Source organism: Sebastes umbrosus, chromosome 9 (assembly GCF_015220745.1).
Source record: "Sebastes umbrosus isolate fSebUmb1 chromosome 9, fSebUmb1.pri, whole genome shotgun sequence".
Classification (NCBI taxonomy): domain Eukaryota; kingdom Metazoa; phylum Chordata; class Actinopteri; order Perciformes; family Sebastidae; genus Sebastes; species Sebastes umbrosus.
In genome coordinates this window covers 16,857,202-16,877,995 of record NC_051277.1, presented here as the reverse complement: position 1 = coordinate 16,877,995, position 20,794 = coordinate 16,857,202, and the positions used below count along the sequence as shown (strand labels likewise).

General features: G+C 39.4%; 1 long non-coding RNA gene across 1 annotated transcript in view; it reads left to right on the top strand.

Annotated features, from left to right (window-relative positions):
- Positions 1–20,794, top strand: part of LOC119494695 — a 75,168-nt gene that overhangs the window by 24,154 nt on the left and 30,220 nt on the right. The window lies entirely within an intron of this gene.

The window sequence follows — 20,794 nt, the reverse complement described above, 5'->3', positions numbered from 1 at the left end:
TTCAACTAAGCAGTATGACCTTTGATAACCGGGATTCACTTCTTTGAACTGAACTTATCGTGCCATATAATACACTGCTCTTGTGAATGAAGTTCAGTTCTGACAACTAAAAATGAGATTTAGATTGCTTTAATCCTCATGGAAATCTGGTATAATCAGAATTCTTAAGATTGACTTTATTTTCACCAGTGGACAATGTCAAAAAACATCAAATTATTAAACCACAAATGTATTAAATGTGTAGTCAAGATGTGGCTTGAATGCATGTAAAATATAAAGATATAGTTAATTTAATTAGTTAATTTAAAAATATAATTCAGTTGCTGCAATCTTTCATGGAAAAGCCCTCAGGCTATCTCCAGGCATTGGCAGGTGAACCTGTCCATTTTCTTGGAATTAAGGCCAAGTGCTTTTTGCCCCTGGTTTCAAAAGCTATGGGGCCGGAGCTCGAGATGAGTGATTTAAATATTTCTGATGTTGTGCCCAAGTTGAGAGTTAAGCTCATCACAGCTCTGTTCTGAATACGAATAATTTTGCCTTGATATGGATTTTGGTGGCATTTAAAGGAAACATCAAAACAGGTAGTCTGTTTTGTGGTGTTGGGCCACTGAGAGCTAGAGAAGAACTTCCTGAGCTGAAAGACTGAATTTGGAGAAGCCTCATTTCTTGGAGCTGCATTGAAAACTTTTTTTTACACCAAAGACCATCAAAAACAGGTTCAGCACACACCGAGTATTGTTGAACTGATGTCGGACATTAGGGTGGGCAATCAATCTGAAAGTGTGTGGTATTTTTTATTAAATTAAATCAACTTCTGATCATTTTTGCTTAGAGGAAACAATATAGCAGTAATTTATGGACTTAAGCATTACAAATAACAAGTGTTGTCCATTTCCAATGATTAGAATGTAAGACATATCTTTTAGAAATCTGCTTTGTTGTCTGATACAGACCTGATTGGATCATCCTTACAAGACAATAGGAAGTGATTTTTCCCCTATTAAGGATTTCAGTATATGTATTTAATACTACATCATGTGATGTAGTTTAAAGAAATCAGGCCCTGTGAAACAAATGCAAGTTTTCAAAATTCAATTAAAATCTGACTTTTATTAATAGACCGTATATAACATGTGGACGTGGTCGCCGTGACTTTACCCATTGGTTTGTGGACTGCCGTTTTAAAGCCTTGAGTTTGGCATTTTATCCGTCACTATCTTGGTTATTTGCCACCAGAAGTGACACGAGAGGGTGGAGCTAAGTACAACCGAACGCTGAATAAGACATTTTTAGGCGATAAAAATGTTACAATTGACCTCCATGAATTGAAAACACACTGTGAAAGGGTTGTAAGACAAAAACATGGACAACTCCCAGACCTGACAATGCTGCGGTAGCGGCCTGTCAATCACAAAGTAGCCACATACTAAAGCGTCCCCTGCTTTATGGTCTATTTGACTCTAAATGGGACCATAATTTACTAAATGAACATCATGCTGTATTGAAGAAGACTTGAAACTAGCGATTGAGACCATAAACTCATGTTTACAATGTTTACTGAGGTAATAAATCAAGTGAGAAGTAGGATCATTTTCTCATAGACTTCTATGTAATCAGACTTCTTTTTGTATTCAGAAGAGTCGCCCCCTGCTGGCTATTAGAAAGAATGCAAGTTTAACGCACTTCAGCATTGGCTTCACTTTTCAAAATTGCCCACTGCTTTCATTACACACAATTCATCTTAGAAGTTGGCTGTGTTTGAAACCAACGCACAGACATCATGGTCAATAAGTCCTGTCTCTCATCTGAAGTTCAGTACTCTATCTGGGGACAATGGATGGCGTTGGTGTCGTCAAAAATAGGATTTGATGCAGTCTGAATTTCCCGTGACACATGATTTCTAGTCCTTATCATCAGCTCAACCTTTCTTAAGTTCCCCTGGCAGAGCGAGGTAATACACGTTTGGATGGGTGGGACTATAATCCCTGTGGATACAGAGAATCTACATTGGCAAAAGGACAATAGTAATGATATTCACCTAATCTCCCTTGACAGATTCAGGACATGCTTTTCATTAACACAAAAGTGGATAAGAGAGCAATAAGCACTGTTTCAGAGTTTACCTAAATCCTTTAGAGCTAACTGAGATTCACATTCTGGTGTCGCCTGTCTCTGTCTGCTTGGGCTTTAAGCCAATGCAGGTACCGTATTTACAGAGCTCTTTGACATACTTTTTCAGCTGCATTTTTCAAGGTGCGACTACAAACAATAGCTGTTAATTTCACAGCTGGCGGTGTGAATTTACGGAATACAAAAGATGCATGTAAGAAAATGCCTCTATTTAGTACTTTAATGAGTGCTTTCTACATTAAGTGTGAATGGGGAAAAAAGGTTACTGTGGAAAGGCTGCAGAATGCTTCCTTATTTCAAATGAATTGTTTCCTTATGTGCTTAATATCTTCATAAAAGCGTCTATATAATCTAACTGCTCATGCAGTTGAAGTGGTAAATCCCAAAGCATTATAAACATATTGGGATAAAAACAATCATGAGCTGCTGATCTCATCGGATTATGATCTCATTCAGTTTAATTAAAATACACAGGTTCCAGTCTGTAAAGCGTGTCTACTTTGTCAACAGCGTCCTTTGTTGTCTGAAAAAGAAGCATCAGATTGTGCTGTCAATTATTTTTGTTAAGACCAGGTGTTTTTTTTCAAATGTTGGCTATCTGATGTGATTCTTTCTTTTATTTCTTATTTGACTTTGCATTTATTGATGTTCGGAGCAAAGACACAGAGGGAATCTCAAAAAACTCTCCTTTTTTTACACCAAGAGAGAGTGTCAGTGGAGTTTCCATTCAGATTGCAAAGGAGGTAAGAAGAGGGAGGATAGCACTTATTTTTCTTTTTAATTAGCTTCATCTGAGGAATTATCCAGCACTAATATAATGGCTCGATTCATCTCCCACACCATCTGGTGCGAGAGCGGTGTACCTCTGGAGCTGATTGCTTTCCCCCGGTGCTGTGTCGGGGTAATAGGCTGTTCAAAGGCTGCTCTGGGCTCGGACAGCTGAGCAGAGGTGGGGCAGGAGCAGCTGGCCTTGGCGCCATCACCTGCTGCCTGTCAGAAGGCTTTCGGATACGGTCCATCCATGTCCTAAGTGTATGTATCTACGTCTGCGTATGTGTGTGTTTGTGTACATGTGCAACATACTTTAGAGTCAACTTCAGGCTCAACATGAATTTCATCCTCGTCCTGAAGAAGACCGGAGTGAGAGGGAGAGAGAGAGTGAACGTCATTAGGACTCTTGTGAACATCTGGGAGAGGTGAGACGGGTGACAAATATGCCGTAGTGTCTGGAGATGATACTAGCACTTCAGTTAGTTTGCACCTCTGCACCTCACGTCAAATGACACAGCCAAAAAGACACATTATATGCTGTATATAAATTGCTTTTTGGTGAACTGTTCACAAGGCTGGCACTCTATTTCAAACACTTGAGCTGTATCTCAACATCCTCACCTTTTTTTTTTTTTTTTAATCATGTCATTGTCACTGAAGTTTTGGTTCAAATACTGTATTTGTCGCAAATATGGCGAGGCTTCATTTGACAGTTTGACATCTGTATTCCCCGTCCTGCAGTGCAGTGCGCCCACAGAGTCTCTGCATCACTCACACCTGTTGACTGGGACCTGCTTTCGGTCAACAAACCTGTGGTGTAAATCTAATTTAATACAGCTTAGAGGAGGATGAAGGCCTGCACATGCAAGTTAACTTTTTTGGTTCAGTCTGAACGCTCCCATCTCCCCTGTTTCCAGCAGCAGGATTTCATGGAAAAAGGTCAGATAAACCCACAGTACGCAACTTCCCCGGCAGCAAATGGCAGACAGACAAAGTTAACAACAAGCTGGTGAATATAGTGTAGCATTTAGCAGGTAAAAAGCCAATTATTTCCCTCAGTGGTTGGTAGAGACCAAGACAGAGGCAAAAGGAGAGTGAATATTGGACAGGTCATCTGAAAAACGACTTCAAATGAATGTGAATGTTGCCATGTGTCTGCTGGACGTGTGAAATGGCACTGTTTGGTAACACATTTGCTATATCAACTTAATAAGTAATATTTCAGTGTTGAGTTTGCCCCCAAGTGTCCAGTATTGGTTTTGAGTCCGGTCTCAAGTCCACTTTTTTGAAGTATTGCACTTGTCTTGGAATCGTGCCTTGTTGGATTCTGTCACTTCTTGATCTCAGGCTTGGCTATTGAGAATTGGTCAAGTTGTTCCTGGCTGCTGATTTGGGATCAGTTGTACAGATGTTGCCTGATTCTACCAACATAGTGTTTCCCCTGTATGCATTCAGTAGCAGCACAGCAAACTCTCTCTCCCACCAAAAATTGACTACTTGCGCACTCCACATAGAGCCTGAATCACAGGAAGAAAGGGGAAACACTTGTGCGAACACTCCTCCATATTATTTGCATAAACAATTATCTCAATAACTAAACTGAAAATGAAAATTTAATGGAAAATGTCCCTGCTTGTGGGCCTATTGGGGGTAGGTCCCAGGGGTAGGGACATCAGCAACAAATATTGGATCAATTTCGAGGTTTATTAATGAATGTAACATTAATGGTCCTCAAACCTAAATTCTATGCATTGATTAGTTTGTGTAGAAGATGTATCAGTATTGTTTATAGATAGATTATGTCTGTCCATCTTAACTCCTCAATCACTACATTAGCATTGGAAAGACGCTCTTGCCTATTATCTTGAACAGGACTCGATTTGCTCTGGACTTGCTATTGACTTGGTCTTGACTGTCTTTGGACTTGGTCTTGACTCTGACTCAACTGGACCTGGTCTTGGACTGGATTTGAGCTTGATTAAGTTGGTCTTGACTACAGACCTGGCCTTCATACAAGGACACACTGGGAATCTTTGGTTGTAATAATTGTTATCGGGGATGTTTCGTCACTAAAAAGCTTCCTCTTTATCCCGAAATGTCTTCCATCATAATGTTATGCAAGATGTCTAAATCAAACTCTGTGAAAACTGCAGAGTAGTTTCAGAAGACAACATGCCAAAATACTGACGATTTCACCGACTAACTGTCTGTGCTGATAAGAGTAGCCAGCTTGCTAAAATTAAACTTACACACTCACCTTTTGAAAAGCTCTGATCCCAACAATTTTGGGACACTTAAGCCTCTTTCTTTGCAACTGTCAGCTTTTTGGGTTGCCGTGTACTGCCACCCTGTTGAAACAGGAACAGGTGATTACATAAGGGCACTGCTACACCAGATTCCTGCAATACCCAACACAGACAAAAACATGTAATATAATGAAGACACATTGACTGAACAGTGTTAAGTGCAGGAATTGTGTGTGTGTGTGTTGAGGCAGTGAGGGTCGGGGGATGGGTGAGGGTTATTGAGGGTATCTTATCTAACAGTTGAGCAGTTTTACGGCTTCTAATAGGCACCCTGTCGGATTGAATTGTAAATATGGAGCACCATTGTGCATTCAGAGGTGTGTACATCCTCTGCTTCATTTACCAGATGCTAAGTCATGACCAACGCATTTATTACACCGTGCAATCCACAATTAAAATGGGGGAGAGGCTCGCAAGGAAAAAGCCATTTACCTTTAGCCCGAGCTGCACTTACACACACCAGACACAAATTTCACTGTTACTTGAAAACTTTCCATGCATGGAGCACATTATCATTTGATTTCCATCCAGAGTTCTCAATTAAAATTATACAGAGGTTGCATTTCATTACCTGAGCTCGGGGCAATTTGCAGGCCATTAAGCTTCTACCTGTATCAGTGGAGATGTTTTCGAGGTGAACATCTGGGGTTGAGGTGGCAGAGCATGAAATGAAATGCCCCTGGCTCTCTGCTCTGCCTTTTGTCCAAAAAGGGGCTAAGGGTATTAGAACGCCATGCATAGTAAAGAGGGCGTTTCTACGGGTGGCAACAAATTGTTCTGGGATCTGAAATGAAATAGAAAATCGACTATGAATGTTAGGATACCAAGTCACCAAAAAGCCCCAAAAAAGTATTTCAATATGTAATATTGATGGAGGTATAGTGATTGGATGCAGGAATTATACTAGAGTTGATTTTCATCATCATCAGTATTATTATTATGCTTGTCCCAGCATGCATTTGGCTTTGAAACACCTTGAACAAGTCACCACTTTGCTGTCTAAATCCTGAAGACCCGTAAAAATGCAAAGTGTTCCTCGCTGAATTCCCCGTAAAGGGATCAAGATTCTCTATAAAACCGTAATTGATTTCTGTACCATGCAATAATAACGACTCACCATGAGGAAACTGCTCTTACGAGACCTTTTTAAGAATCCGACCTCATTACACCTCGGATCTAATGTTTTTCTCTAAATCAAGATTTGAAATACAAACTGCAATTATGTTGCCTAATGACATAATGTAATTTGGTCGGTAATGTAATAAAAAACGGTGGCTTACGACGGTTAATCTCTGGAATTCTCTGATCGGGATCTGATATGTATTCCTTGTGCATATTTGGCTCAGTGTGAGATGAGACTGAAATATGCCCCCAGACTGCAGTGATAGATAAAAATAATCATATCAGATTTTCATTTCAAGTGATTTAAATGCCACAGTGATCTGGGTTGCATGAACTCCTTGGAACAAAATGTTATTCTTGTAATACCGCACCCTTGTTTATAGAAATTCATTAACCTGATGTAGATGTTTGGCCTCTATTTCAACAAAGTACAAATTTTCGGAGAAACTTTGTTGGAAGTTGGTGGCAGTGGCAATTTGTTTTGTAATAAACATTAGGGATGTACCGATAATGGATTGGATATCGGGCCGATACTGACTCCAATAGCTGGATCGGATATCGGTGACAATGGGACCGATCTATTTAATTCAATTTGAATTCCTGTTTTAGTTTTGACCAATGTCTTGCTGCAAGGTTTACACTTGAATTATAATTCTTGTTATTTTTTTAAGATTTTTTACCAAGTTGCTGGTGTACGATTTATTATTTTAATAATAAATAACAATTCAGTAAATTTATATCTACGTATTTATTTGTTTTTATTTTATTTTTTTCTATAAAGATGGGAAAGTAATGCTTAAGTCACTTCCACACAGTGAGGCATACATCTTATTAATCAAACACTGGTATTGGATCGGTAGGCTACTTGGTATCGGCCGATACCCAAAGCCCAGGTATTGCTATCAGTATCGGGACTGAAAAAGTCAGATTGGTTCATCCCTATCTAATCTGAATAATTAGCACTGCATGCTGAGGTTTGATATGCACATTAATGGAAGCGATTAGAACAATTATCTCTATATTTCATTGCCACTTATTTAGCATTTCTCATTACATTTGACATCATGCTGTCACATGCAAAAGTTGCATTGACTGGTTTCCTTTAAGTAAGAAGCAATATCTATGCAAAGAGCTGTTTTATCAAGTGTTACTGTGCTTGCTATAGAGTACCACCCTTTAATCTTCTGTAGTTAAAAGAAGTGAAAAGAATAAAAAGCCAGTCTAATATCTTTCATGAAAAAAAATTGAGGAAAATAAAAGAAAAAGATCTAAACCCCGTAGCAAAACCCACACTTAGTGCAGGGCAGCTTTGGTGTGTCTCTTTTCACACTGTTGTGAATAATAACATTTCTTTGTTGGGGATTATAGGTCCTTGCTACAGGGTGTTCCAAATAATTTTGCTTGTGACAGCCTGAAATGGCTTTCAGTTTGTCAAATAACTGCAGAATTGCTGTCTAAGTCATGCAGTGAACATTCGAAGATCACTTTCCTCAACACTGCGAGGCGGCTGCGTTAAGAGAGCCCCAACACAAACTCGCTTTTCATTTCTGTTATCGTACTCCAACAGTATGGGGATCTCACTGGAGATTTGTGCGGTACAAGTTGTATTCTAGATGATATGCAGTAATCAGGCCCTTTGAGTCTCCTTCTGTCTCTCCGTCTCTCTCCCTTCTCTCTCCAGTCTGTCTCTCCCTCTTTCCCCTGCCCTCACTAAAGCTGGTGAGCACTCAAGTTTTGCAGTGTTTTAGCATTACATCATTCCACATGGCACGCTATTAAGCTTTTGGGAACTGGGAAGACAGCCCAAGCCTTCAGATTTGTCATAGCATTGAGCTCCATTGTTGCACTGAACAGATGAATCGCATGCTGACCAAACCAGCACTAAGCTAGGGGAAATAATTAATGCAGAGTCCTCTTTTTCTTTTTTTTTTTCTCTAATACAGCGGGTGGACAAGTGGTGACACTAGTTGTCAGATTTTGTCCCTTTTGTGTCAACACTGAGGACACATATTTATTCTGCGAGGGGCATGGCCTCCATCCATCTATCCCTCCATCTGCCCATACGATATTCCATCCAGGTACGATGTCATGGCGACGCTTAGTTATGCAGTGGAATTTATTGTCTGCACTGCGGCAGATTACCATTGCTTAACATGCCACACAGGAGACTTAAAGAGGCAGCACCTTTTCACAGTGTTGCATCCTGCTGGCAACTATGTTGGAAAGCCTGAGGCATGCTGGGAAGCCTGGTCTATATGCATGGTTTCCTATGCTGTGAAGGACATAAGGCTTACAGTGCAGTGCAAGAGGAGAGAAGGGGAGACGGAATATATTAAAAATCAAATATTCACTGCTGGCCCTGACACTATATTCACATTTTTTAAATTTTATTCGGTGGTTTTAATTTTTGGTTTTAGTGCTTTTATTTTATTATTTTTTCAAAGTGGTGCTATATTGATGTAATAACTCCATGTATCCTCATACAACGGTTTGCATGATATCTTAGGAAAAGTTATTCGTTATTTTTCGTGTGTTCTCCTATGAATGGGGATTACAGGTCCTTGGTACAGGGTGTTCCAAATAATGTTGCTTGTGACGGCCTGAAATAGCTTTCAGTTCGTCAAATAACTGCAGAATTGCTGTCTAAGTCATGCAGTGAACATTCAAAGATCACTTTCCTCAGCACCGCAAGGCGGCTGCGAATTCTCCTACAATTTTTTCAAAGTGGTGCTACGTTGTATACATTGACGTAATGACTCGATGTGTCCTCATACAACGGTTTGCATGATATCTTAGGAAAAGTTATTCACTATTTTTTGTGTGTGCTCCTACAAATGTCCAGCAACACATAAATACAGTCTTTTAAAAAAAAAAAAAATCCTTTCTTTAGTGTATAATCACCAGAAAATATGAATCATTAGGCTTCATGCAAGAACATTTTTGTATTGTTGTCTTAACTTTCTTCATACCGTGGGCTCGTCAGAGTGTGCTACATCCGATTCAGCAAAACGCTCCTGACTTCAGATAACTGTGTAAATGACCCATGTAAACATGATGAATGCCACCTGTGCGTAAATGAGCGTGCAAACATGAGAATTGTTCTATTGGTGCATAATTAAAGTCATTTTGCAGTTTGATAAGATAAGATAATCCTTTACTAGTCCCACAGTGGGGAAATTTGCAACTTGATATGTTCATATTGATATTGTAGTGTTATACAATAGCATCAATGGCCAATTTAAATTAATGATAATATCATTAGGCTATATGAATACATTTAGAATTATAATTTAAATTGCAGAGTCAAACAGGATAATGTCAACATAATAAGTGTAATTTATATAAGATGTTCAAACTCAAATTTGCTTCAAAGTAATAAAATATACCATCTATTAGTGAAAAAACAGCATACTAATTGCACATGACTCTTATAACAGGTCTGGACCACTGGATAATTGTGTTCGTACCGAAGAGAAAATTCTAAATACGAGAAAATTGGTAAATGTGACAAGTTCTCCTAAATCACTCGTACAAGCCACTTAAGAACAAACGTGTTCGTACGAGTGGTTCTTGCAGGAGGCTCGTTGTGTTGTTGTTACCTTAGAATGAACACGTCTACATGTGGAGCGGGTCCTCCTCACAGAGCCGGCCGCCATGTTTCTACAGTAACCCAGAACGGACAAACCAAACACTGGCTCCCGATAGGGCCAATCGCATTTTTCGTGCAAGCCACCGTATGTTCTCCTACAAGCTTGGCACATGGGAGAAGTTTCCGTTGGCTGCAATTTTCAACCTCAGCAGCCAAATCCTACACACTGCACCTTTAAGTACGGATGTTACGTGACAAATAAATGAAGATTGACTTCTGGTTTCACATGGGACACGAACAGCGGTCTCTTGGGTGAAAGTCTGGTGTTTTTGGACCCACCCATCCTCCCTACGCAGAGATAGTCGCTCTTTACACTTCCTGGTTCACAATTACGTGGATTACTTACAAATTAATTTTGGGGGATATATACAAATTACAGTGCATTACTTTTCGTAGATATAGCTACGAACGATGTATGAGAACAGCCTAAATAACTCAAGCCTACTTTACCATTTTAATGAACATTTGGCGCATGCGTTGACTTTTAAGGTTATAGTCATTAAAAGCCTGCTCACATGCAGAACACCTTAGAGATTTTCTTTTCTTGAACACTTCCACTTGCTAAAATGTGATATGCTTAGTGGCAGTCAGGGGAAGCATTAAGTTATGTAATGATCAGGTGTACAAACCCACCATTTACAAGGTGTTTAATTCACCCAAAGCAGCCTTCATCGCTGATAGCTTGATACCTTTTAGTATTCCATCCAACTCCATTCAATAACAAAATACAGATTCAACCTAAATAATTTAACACCACTGCACGTCAAACAGGAGTATCAGGCATGAGCCTCGGGATGAATTTGAAGGGAAAGTTCTTTACCAAGCTAAAGGCTATGTAACAAAAGACTTAGGCTACTCTGACTACAAGAGATTTTCCTGCAAAAAGATGTGTAGTAAGATGAGAATTAATCTTTTTGAAGTTGTTATCTGCTTGCATATGCTATGAGATTCCGATACCGGGCTATAGAAGGATAAGAAAGGTTCAGCTTTTGTCCACCGTGGGCAATCCTCCTGGCAATATATATGCCGTGTGGGTTTTGCCTGTGTGCTGCTCATTGCCCCGGGTTAAGCAAGAAACAAAATGTTCTAAAATATGATTAAATCAACCCTGGTGTGCCTCTGTTCAGATCCCATCTGTAGGTAGTCACAGACTGTTGCCTACAGCTTGAAACGCTGTAGCAGAAGTGTTGCAATATCACACGCCATTGTACTTGCACACTATTATTACTTTGGTACTTTCATTTCCTTGTTGCGTTCGCATATTTCGCATACACATTTCATCCTTGTGCATGTGTACAGTAGTCTTAACGTCTGTATTGTCTTCAGTGATTTAAAGTAGGATTGACCTAACCTGTCTTTCTCTATGGGATTTTGAATTAAGAACATATTACTGTAAGATACATATGATGGATTTAAAAGTGATTTGAAGATTAAAGTAATCTGTTACGTTTTTACATAAATGAATTTCGTTTTTGTAACTCTAATCGCTCGTGTCTAGCAGGACTTTCCTTGGGGAAATCCCTCGCCGCACAGGACGTACTATATTTGACTTTTTTTTGGATTTGTTTTAAATAGAGGGGGAAGAGGATCGGGTAGCACAAAAACAGTTTTGGCCACTATGGCTGAAAGGAAAAAAGAACAACCGCACCAGCTTTTACACCTATTACAACACTCATCATCAAAAGCAGAGTCTCTGGGAAGTGATGCACAAAAACACAACATGCTGGTACCAAAGATGAACCTTTCCCCAATAGGATCTTTCCCCCACGGGAACCATACCTGTTGGCATTCTCACAAACAATCCCAACGCTGTTTCAATAATATATAGAACTTTTCTCTCAGCTCTGGGAGGCTTTATAAAGCTCTTTTGAGGCTTTGCTCACAATTCATTCTGTGCCAGCACAATGGCCAAACGATATACTGTATGTGAAGCTCTTGATCACATCTTTGATCGTGACACTAGTGAGGAGAAGAGAGGCCAGGAAACTGAGAGCGAAGATGCATTAAAGGAGGAAGTCAACAACACAGAATATGATCAGGACCAAGAGACAACCAATGTCTATGTCCTTACTGTACTAATAAAATCATACCGATCTGTTTTAACCATGAGCACAGATGTTATTTTGTACCACTATTTGAAAATATTTAAGTAGTTTCAAAACAAATGTCCTTGTTAAACTTTGACGCAACGTCTGTGAAATAAATAAATACCATAATATGTTTTTTATAGTCAAAATAATTCATACATTATGCTTTTTTTTTATTCAAAAAGGAGTTGTATGAGCTCAGGTTAGTGAGGCCTACAAAAAGACCTAACACAACACTGTGATAATATACTGTATGTATTATTATGGATTTATAATCGGCTATAATGGGGCAGTCATTTTGGACTGGGGACACAAAATGTATTAACATGATATGAACACAACAGGATTGTTATCATTAAACTTTTACCATTTGTATTTATTGCTTTAATTTATTGTATTTGTAAGTTTTCTATTGATATTCTGCAATAGCTAACACTCAATATAACTATAATATTTATATAACTATTCTTCTTTCTGTTTTAGTTGACGATCTATCTGTGTGCCTTAAAGCAGTCCTACACAGTTCACAGGGAATTGTACTAGTGTGTTAAGTGTTAAGCAATATAAAGAATGAACCAATGACTATTGGATCAACCAGTTCTCACTGTAATCATCTCATGTTAGTTTGACAATATTATGTTGCATAAAGAGAGACTGCAAATACAGCAAGTTAGAAAAAAATCATACACAACGAAGCAAATTTACAACCATTGTTGCATGAGTTACTTGAACATTTTTATCAATTCCTCATTTAATTTTTCTCATTAAAAAGTACTACTTTACTAATTACTCAGCAGCAAAGTAATTATTTAATAAATTACTTTTGTTCCTCAGCCCAGCTGTCAAAGCTGCCTTTAAACAACTCCAAAGGCCCAACACCAACACACCACGCCTTCTGTATTTAACACTTAGAAATACAAAACAAGACATTATGGTTCTCAACAAGCAGCCGGCCTACAGTTAGGAGATATTTACAGACCATCAACAGCCAGCTTAACAGCACTCTAGAAATCCCATCCTCACTACGAAGCTGCAGGGTTCGAGCATCGTCCAACAATGAGCAAAACCCCAGGTGACTCCTAAATGTAGGCTTACCAGTGGCAAACGTTACCAAGCCAGCTGAGGAGACACAACATGTAGTGCTAATTAAGACAATTCTGGGGTCACTTGGAGTCACGTTTCTCCTCCTCACATCCCAGACCAGTCTCTCCCCTGAATGAACAAGTAGTAATCACATTAGTGTAACACTACTTAGGAATGTGTTGCTGCACAACTGGTTACTGTTACAGACTGGAATGAAACACTTATTGGTTAAGAATGGCGATACGACACATTAAATAGCAGGAGTTACTTGTACAAAACATATTTAAGACCATAGTCAGCAATATTGTCCATATCATTGGCTCTGCTATCGGCTGTGAACAGGGCTGTAATCACATCAATTCATAGTTCTGCTCTGAACTTCTTGCAAGACTTCCTTTTAAACACAATAACATTTAGCTATGTGTACACTGCACCTCAATTAAACATTTTCTCTACAAAAGTAGAAGAAAACTCATTAAACATATACAACAATTTGCATCATATTTTCCACGCAATTATCTTATTCATATAAGATATTATCATTATTCAATAATAAATTATTCTTTAATAGCTAATAATTCTCTACAGGATGACTGGGTTTAACTCTGCTAGCTTACTGTCTGTCTACCAGCAATATTCTTAACTTATTCAGTCTAAAAACACAGTTTATAGATCACTGTAAAACCTATGAAATAACACTGAACAAGCTACCGGGGGCTGGTCCACATTAACTACGTCTTACAGAACTTTACTGACTCTAATTGACACTTTAATTAGCCAGTGAATTGTAGGGGTGTAAGAAAATATCAATACACTTGAGTTTTGTGATATTATGTTGTGTGATACTGTATAGATTCTCAAAAACACTATAGATTTTTAATTAATGGTTTACATGAAAAGTTTCAAGACAGACAGTGGCTCAGATTGGCTCAGATTGCACAAAAAGTTGTGCTATGATGTTGGATGTTACAGGAACTATGATAAATACAAATGCAGATCCCACTGTTCTGATTGCATAAAAAAGTAAACTTTTTTTACTCAGATTTTATGCATATTGTGGTGCGATTTTTATACTATGAACACAATATATTGCTTACAGTTTTGCAATATATTGAATCATAACCCCTCTATCGTCAGATTAGTCACTTATGCTAATTGCGAACACAATATTAGCCCACAAAGCGCTTATCGTAATCGTTAGTCCTTCCAGCACATACAAATATCCCTGTTTTACATGTAAATTCAAATTCACAACATTACTTGCAACCAAAGCATGCTGTTTTCAGTGTTTAAAAGAAAGGTTATACTGTGTTTTATCACCATAGAAGTCCCTTTGTTGTACTCTTACCTGTGCAAAATATAATAATTATGACAACCGTCAGCAACACTATTCATATCATCACCACGGTGTTCACTCAACATGCATCCACTCTGCTGTCGCTCTTGACAAGAATCGTCTTAAGCGATGCGCACTGACGTAGTTCCACTCAGACCGTCCTCTGCTGGCCTTTCTCCATACTAGCACAGATACTCTAGTGCAGTCACAGGCACAAAGAATACAGCAATTCTGCAGAAATGGGGGGATGCATTTAACGTCAGTGTTGCCGGTCTTCACGCCTACAGGCCTACTGTAATGTTCATAACAAATGCATTGTGGTTATCCCTTAACACAGTTACAAAGGCACTGATGGGCACGCTAGCAATTATTATAAGGCTAAGTGTTTACCCAATATCTCCAGTAATATCACACGGTTAAATAAAAAATAAGCATTGTTCGCTTTAGCTCAATTTGAACTCCACCATCGAGAAGTAGACATGGACTTGCAGCATTTGTGTTTTCTGTATTTCCAGTATGCTTCGTTTCTCTAACTTGGTTTCACTATGTTTCCATAATAGCCTTTATTCTCACCCCGCATCCTTCAGACCTCTGGCATGGCTGCGTAAACCTGACCCAATGACTGCAGAGCGGCGGACATTTGTTGGCTCTTCATCCATTCCAAGGCTCTCCATTATGGCTCTGGATGACAGATGTAGATACGGCGGTGTTCTCCCTCAGGCTGTAAAGCATGAAGCCTAACCTTCCTCACAGCAGAAGTAATGGTCCACACCTTTAATTGTCGTGGGCTGTTCATCTTCACTAACAATAGCAGTAAGCAATGGGTCTGTGGAAGAAAGGCAGTCGTGTCTGACAAAGGAAGTGATTTAGCTCTGGAGGCAATTCGTAAGCGGGCGTTGCAGGGGCAGCAGTAATGTGCCGGGAGAAAGATCATACGGGGTAAGAGGCGTAGCAGACACGATAGTGGCACACAAGCGACGCTATTTTTTTTTTTTTCATCCTCCTATTGCAAAGATTTATTTGAAGAAAAGGAGGCAGTAAAAATGTATATTGTGTGTGTCCTTCAGGGTAGGGAGAGCTTGTGTTATTGAAGTGGACATGATGCTCTCTGAATTATGGATGCTGCAAAGGCTTAGAAAGTGAGTTCGACAACAGCAACTTTATCGTCACGGCTGTATCAGTCAGAAAACAAACAACACATCTCATTTAAAAGAATCGGGCTGTAGGTGATCTTCGGGATTTCATGCCCCCTCATTATCCCATTTGATGTCAAAAACATCATTTGATGCTCAACTTTCAAAAGTCTGCTTTTCGTTGTGTGTTTCTTCATTCCTCCCAGCCTTCCAACAGAGGCAAAACTGCTGTGAGAAAAAATACACCATTGATGGGTCACTAGCTTACTGTCAGTATTAGACACGTAAAATACGAAAAAGACAAGTGTTGTTACCAAATTAAAGCGTGTTCCCCGGGAAAGTTGAGGCCCATTAAAATGATAGATTGCATGGTGTATGCAAAGGGATGCTTTACACCCACAAACCAGTCTAATTGCATTCATTCCTGTAAGAAGTCCACAAATGTTGAATCTAGATTCTCAGGCGTATTGGCAGCAAGCTGCTAGACAGCAGATGACTAGCTTCAAACGAGTAGCGAGGGGGAGGGATGTAAAATCTTGACAAACAGTGAGAGCCAGTGTCCACATCATCTCTCGCCCCTGACAGGCTTCCCCATGCATGAATTCAAAGCTGGTAAAACCATGGCTGGATTCATTTTGATCTGACATCCATCATGTAGATCAGTGTTGTGGTTTCACTGTACTGTGTCCACGATAAGATGTTTTGGCAATCGGCCCATGACATCTGTTGGAGCCAGTCAAGAGAAACTGGGACCAATTTGGCATTTCTGTCACAAGTTATTGTTTGCTTTTGGCTTTGAGCTTTATTCATTCTTATTAGAATAGTCACACAATACCATTCCTGGATGTAATTGCACTATATGTTTAAATTGAAAAAAGTTAATTTAAAAGCATATATATGAAGCCAATCATATTCATTCATGATAATTTTTGAGTTTGCAATTTACGGTGCCCGTTGCATCAGATTGTGTGATTCTGTAATGTGTTCTGATTTTTTTTTTTTTTTTTTTTCTTCTTCTATCTCCGCTGTTTCTTTACCCCGGAGAGAGTTTGCAAATTGGGAAAGTGGGAGGTACTGCAGATTTTGTTCTCCTTTTATTTGTCTGAAGGAACCAGAAAAAAGGCTTTCAGCCAGTTGCCAGAGGGTAAATGAGTTTTGTATACTAGTTTGAAACCATTAAGAAATAAACTGCATGATACTGCAATATTAATGATGATATGAGATGCAGGCTAGACGCACGTCTAAAGAGTCGGAGGCTCTTTGATGGTTACCACCACTGTAACAAAAAACCCAGCCCTGCTTCTCTGTAATATTTTAGTAATATTTAAAGGCTGACCGAAGATCATATTTTACACACACAGGACGAGAGCGAGTTGACATACAAGAAAATGCGAAGCGAAAAGCAAAAGCACCTATTAGGCAATATTTGAGATTTAAATCCAATGCTATAAGGGAACCATAATGTTAATGAGGCCGTCGCTTTGCGGAGGATGGAGCGGTCACAGCCGGTGTGGTGGAAACATGCGGCCCCTCAGTGAAAGCTCCACCGGAGAGACCAGACACACCGCCACCCTACGTTAAAGAGCGCTACATACACTCACCAGCCACTTTATTAGGTACACCTTGCTAGTACCGGGTGGTCTTCTGCTGCTGTAGCCCATCTGCTTCAAGGTTCGACGTGTTGTGCGTTCAGAGATGGTATTCTGCATACCTTGGTTGTAACGAGTGGTTATTTGAGTTACTGTTGCCTTTCTATCATCTCGAACCACTCTGCCCATTCTCCTCTGACCTCTGACATCAACAAGGCATTTTCGTCCACACAACTGCCGCTCACTGGATATTTTCTCTTTTTCTGACCATTCTCTGTAAACCCTAGAGATGGTTGTGCGTGAAAATCCCAGTAGATCAGCAGTTTTTTAATTACTCAGACCAGCCCGTCTAGCACCAACAACCATGCCACGTTCAAAGTCACTTAAATCCCCTTTCTTCCCCATTCTGATGCTCGGTTTGAACTTCAGCAAGTCGTCTTCACCACCTCTAGATGCCTAAATGCATTGAGTTGCTGCCATGTGATTAGCTGATTTGCTATTTGTGTTAACAAGCAATTGAACAGGTGTGCCTAATAAAGTGGCCGGTGAGATTGACCATCATCTTTTCTTGTAAAATGTCCGGTGTAATCGGTAACACCGGTGTTGTCCCGAGCTTATTAACCGTTGGGAAAATGTTCTCACTGTCACATCCCTAATTCGAAGCTTCGCGGAGCAGCAGGCTGACAAGTCCTTCTGTCTGTCTCCATCTCCCCCGTTTCACGCACCTCTACACACAACAAACCATATCCACCATATATAATAAACCATATCCTTGTAAGAATAACTAATAATAATGAATAATGTGGCGGGATTATTCCTTATTTCATGGGTTATTTGGGGATTTGTACATTATTATTACATACTTGTATATCAAAAATAGAAAAAAATTTAAAAAATGAAGCATTCGAATCGAGTTTTGGAGGTCGAATACCATGGCAACGGACAAAGCTTCGACGCTTCGAAGCATTCAGGTCAGCCCTATATTTAACCATGCAGTGATTTTAGTTAACAGCAGTGTCTGGACCTGCTTAGATAAAATACAAGTCTCATAACCGAGTTATAAAATTACAGATAAACCACTCGCAGTAATTCTGTACCAGCTTGCATGGCTCAAGCATGGCGGCATGTGTGTGGAAGGCGTTCGGCAGATGGGATGTGTCTGATATCTCTCACTCAACATAATGAGACGGGAATGCGCTTCACCAATCTCAGGGCCCGTCTGATGGCAAGAGACACAGTGCCCACTCATACGGGAGGGATCTTTCCCCTCTTCAAAGATAATGAGATGACAATGTATTCAACTATCATTAGATAGAGACAGGGTTTTGGGGGGGGGACGGGGACGGAGGGAGAAACATTCTGCAGCACTTGTCTGCAGCCTTTGATCAGACGAGAAAAGCAACTGTCATTCTTTGTATCAGTGCTGGACTCATGAAAGCGCAGCTAACTACTTTATCACCACCAGTGTCACTGAAAGGCTATAGTTTGTGTAGCTCCTGAAGCAGGTGATTTCTCAAGCTCACCTGGATTGTTAGCAGCCGAACAGGAACACACAGCTCTGTGGTGACTGTCCTGCTGCCCGTGTGATATGTTAAATCACTCTCTGAATTCAGTCGCTTGAAAAAAAAACAAAAAAAAAAAACTGTCGCAGTGTAACATCAATTTGCCGTCACCTGGGAAGAGAAGACACAACATTTTGCCTGACATGGCACTCCATTGCAAGATGTCAGAAGTGCCATGTTAACAGGCTTATTTAAGCAGGCTTGACGAGACAATCTTATTCTAAGTTGACAGTTTGTTGTGGCACTTGTAGAGGGATCCATCTTGTCTTTTGTCCCCGTGGTGAAGATGATCCCTCGCATGCTGTTTTCTTTTTTTATTCTCAGTCTTTCTCAGAACACTGTGTTTTGACAAATAAACCATCCAAATCCCTTTTTTCAGGCATTCTTCAGTGAGCATTAGGCCAACTGATCTGCACTGAAGTTCTGAGACTGTATTTTGACAGCAAACAATTATGCAGCGTTATCATTTGTCTGGCAGAAGAAAATGTGTTTGGTGAAATCCAAAAATCTGTGCCTGTAACATCTTTGCAATGCAGTGATGTGTAATTTATGAAAACTTTTCATCTTTACGTTATATAAGAAAGCAACCTGTACAACGAACAATCAATATGGTACAATGTTTGCAACTCGCACTGTGCTGTTGCATCTTTCTCTCATCACTTTCCATCTCTGTTCACTGTCACACACAAAAAAGAGAATAAAAAAACAGAGAGAGCTGCTCCCTCACTCCTATAAAAAAAATATATATATATATATATATATGTATATATATATATAAAAGGGCTTGGCGCAGAGCTCAACAATGGAACAATCTGTCTACATTTGTCACACAATTATGAGAGATTGTTCAAACTTTTGTGATGCCAAAATCCCTTTAAAACCTGACAAATCATCTCTCAAGTCAGGACTCATCTTCCTCGTCGTCTCCGTGCCTCCCCCTTAAAACTCAGCAAGACGCTTGTTTGAAAGTAAGAGAAGGAGACGCCTTAACATCCAATTTCCCAACATTTCATCATCGCGTCTCAATAATTATGCAGGGTTATTAGCTCAAGTATTTGTCCTTGGCATTCTTAATGCCGGCTGACATTTATTATGAACAGTAATGGTATTGGAGATCTTTGATTTGCCGGTGTGCGGTGGTTAAGTGTGCTTCGGTGTGTTCTCTGCAGTGCAACAGCACCCTCTCTTGATAATTTATGATATGATTACATCACCATGAAGGAGCATGTGAGTGCGTCATACTGGTGGAAATGTACTAGAACTGAAACTGCTGAAAAAGCTGAACACTCACTGACAAAACCAAAACGGATGAATGCAAATTGAAATACTTTGTTTGCATAATTTTCCTACAAAGTACCTGAATTAGGAGCTGACAATATACATTTGTGTTGGGACCTCTGCACTAAAAATCCCTTATCCCATTCCCAGTTTCTGTATTATGTTATTCTATACTAAATGCACATCTCATTTGTCACAAAGCTTAAAACCATCATCTTAAATTATCAGTTTATCTTTGTCTCCATCTCCTCCTTTGTAAGGTTTAATTATTCACTTATTCATTATTTGGGGATTTGACCTGTTTTCAGGTGTGAATTCACAAATTTCAGGGAAGAACTAACTGTTTTATGATGTATTGTGATATTGTGTGTGTATTGTGATGGCATACTTGGATTTTAATTTGTGCATTGATAATCTCAATCCTTCATTAAAGGTGACTTACATGTACAATACAGGGACGTATTATTTAGCCAGCATGTTGAATTATTGGGTTTAAATTTTGAAGAGGAACCTCTTTTTAAAGTGATTTATTTCATTTAGTTCATGTTAAATACCTAAAAGGGTCAAATAATGGGATCATAAGGATTATCTTGATAGTATTTTAACATCAGAGTTGTACAACTTCATCCAGCTTTGAGTTGAGTCATTGCTGCACCATCTAACTTCTAAATTATGAGTGAATTTTATTACTTAGGAATCCCAGCAAAACATTTAGCAATGGTCAAATGACTCTAGTGAAAGTGTATCC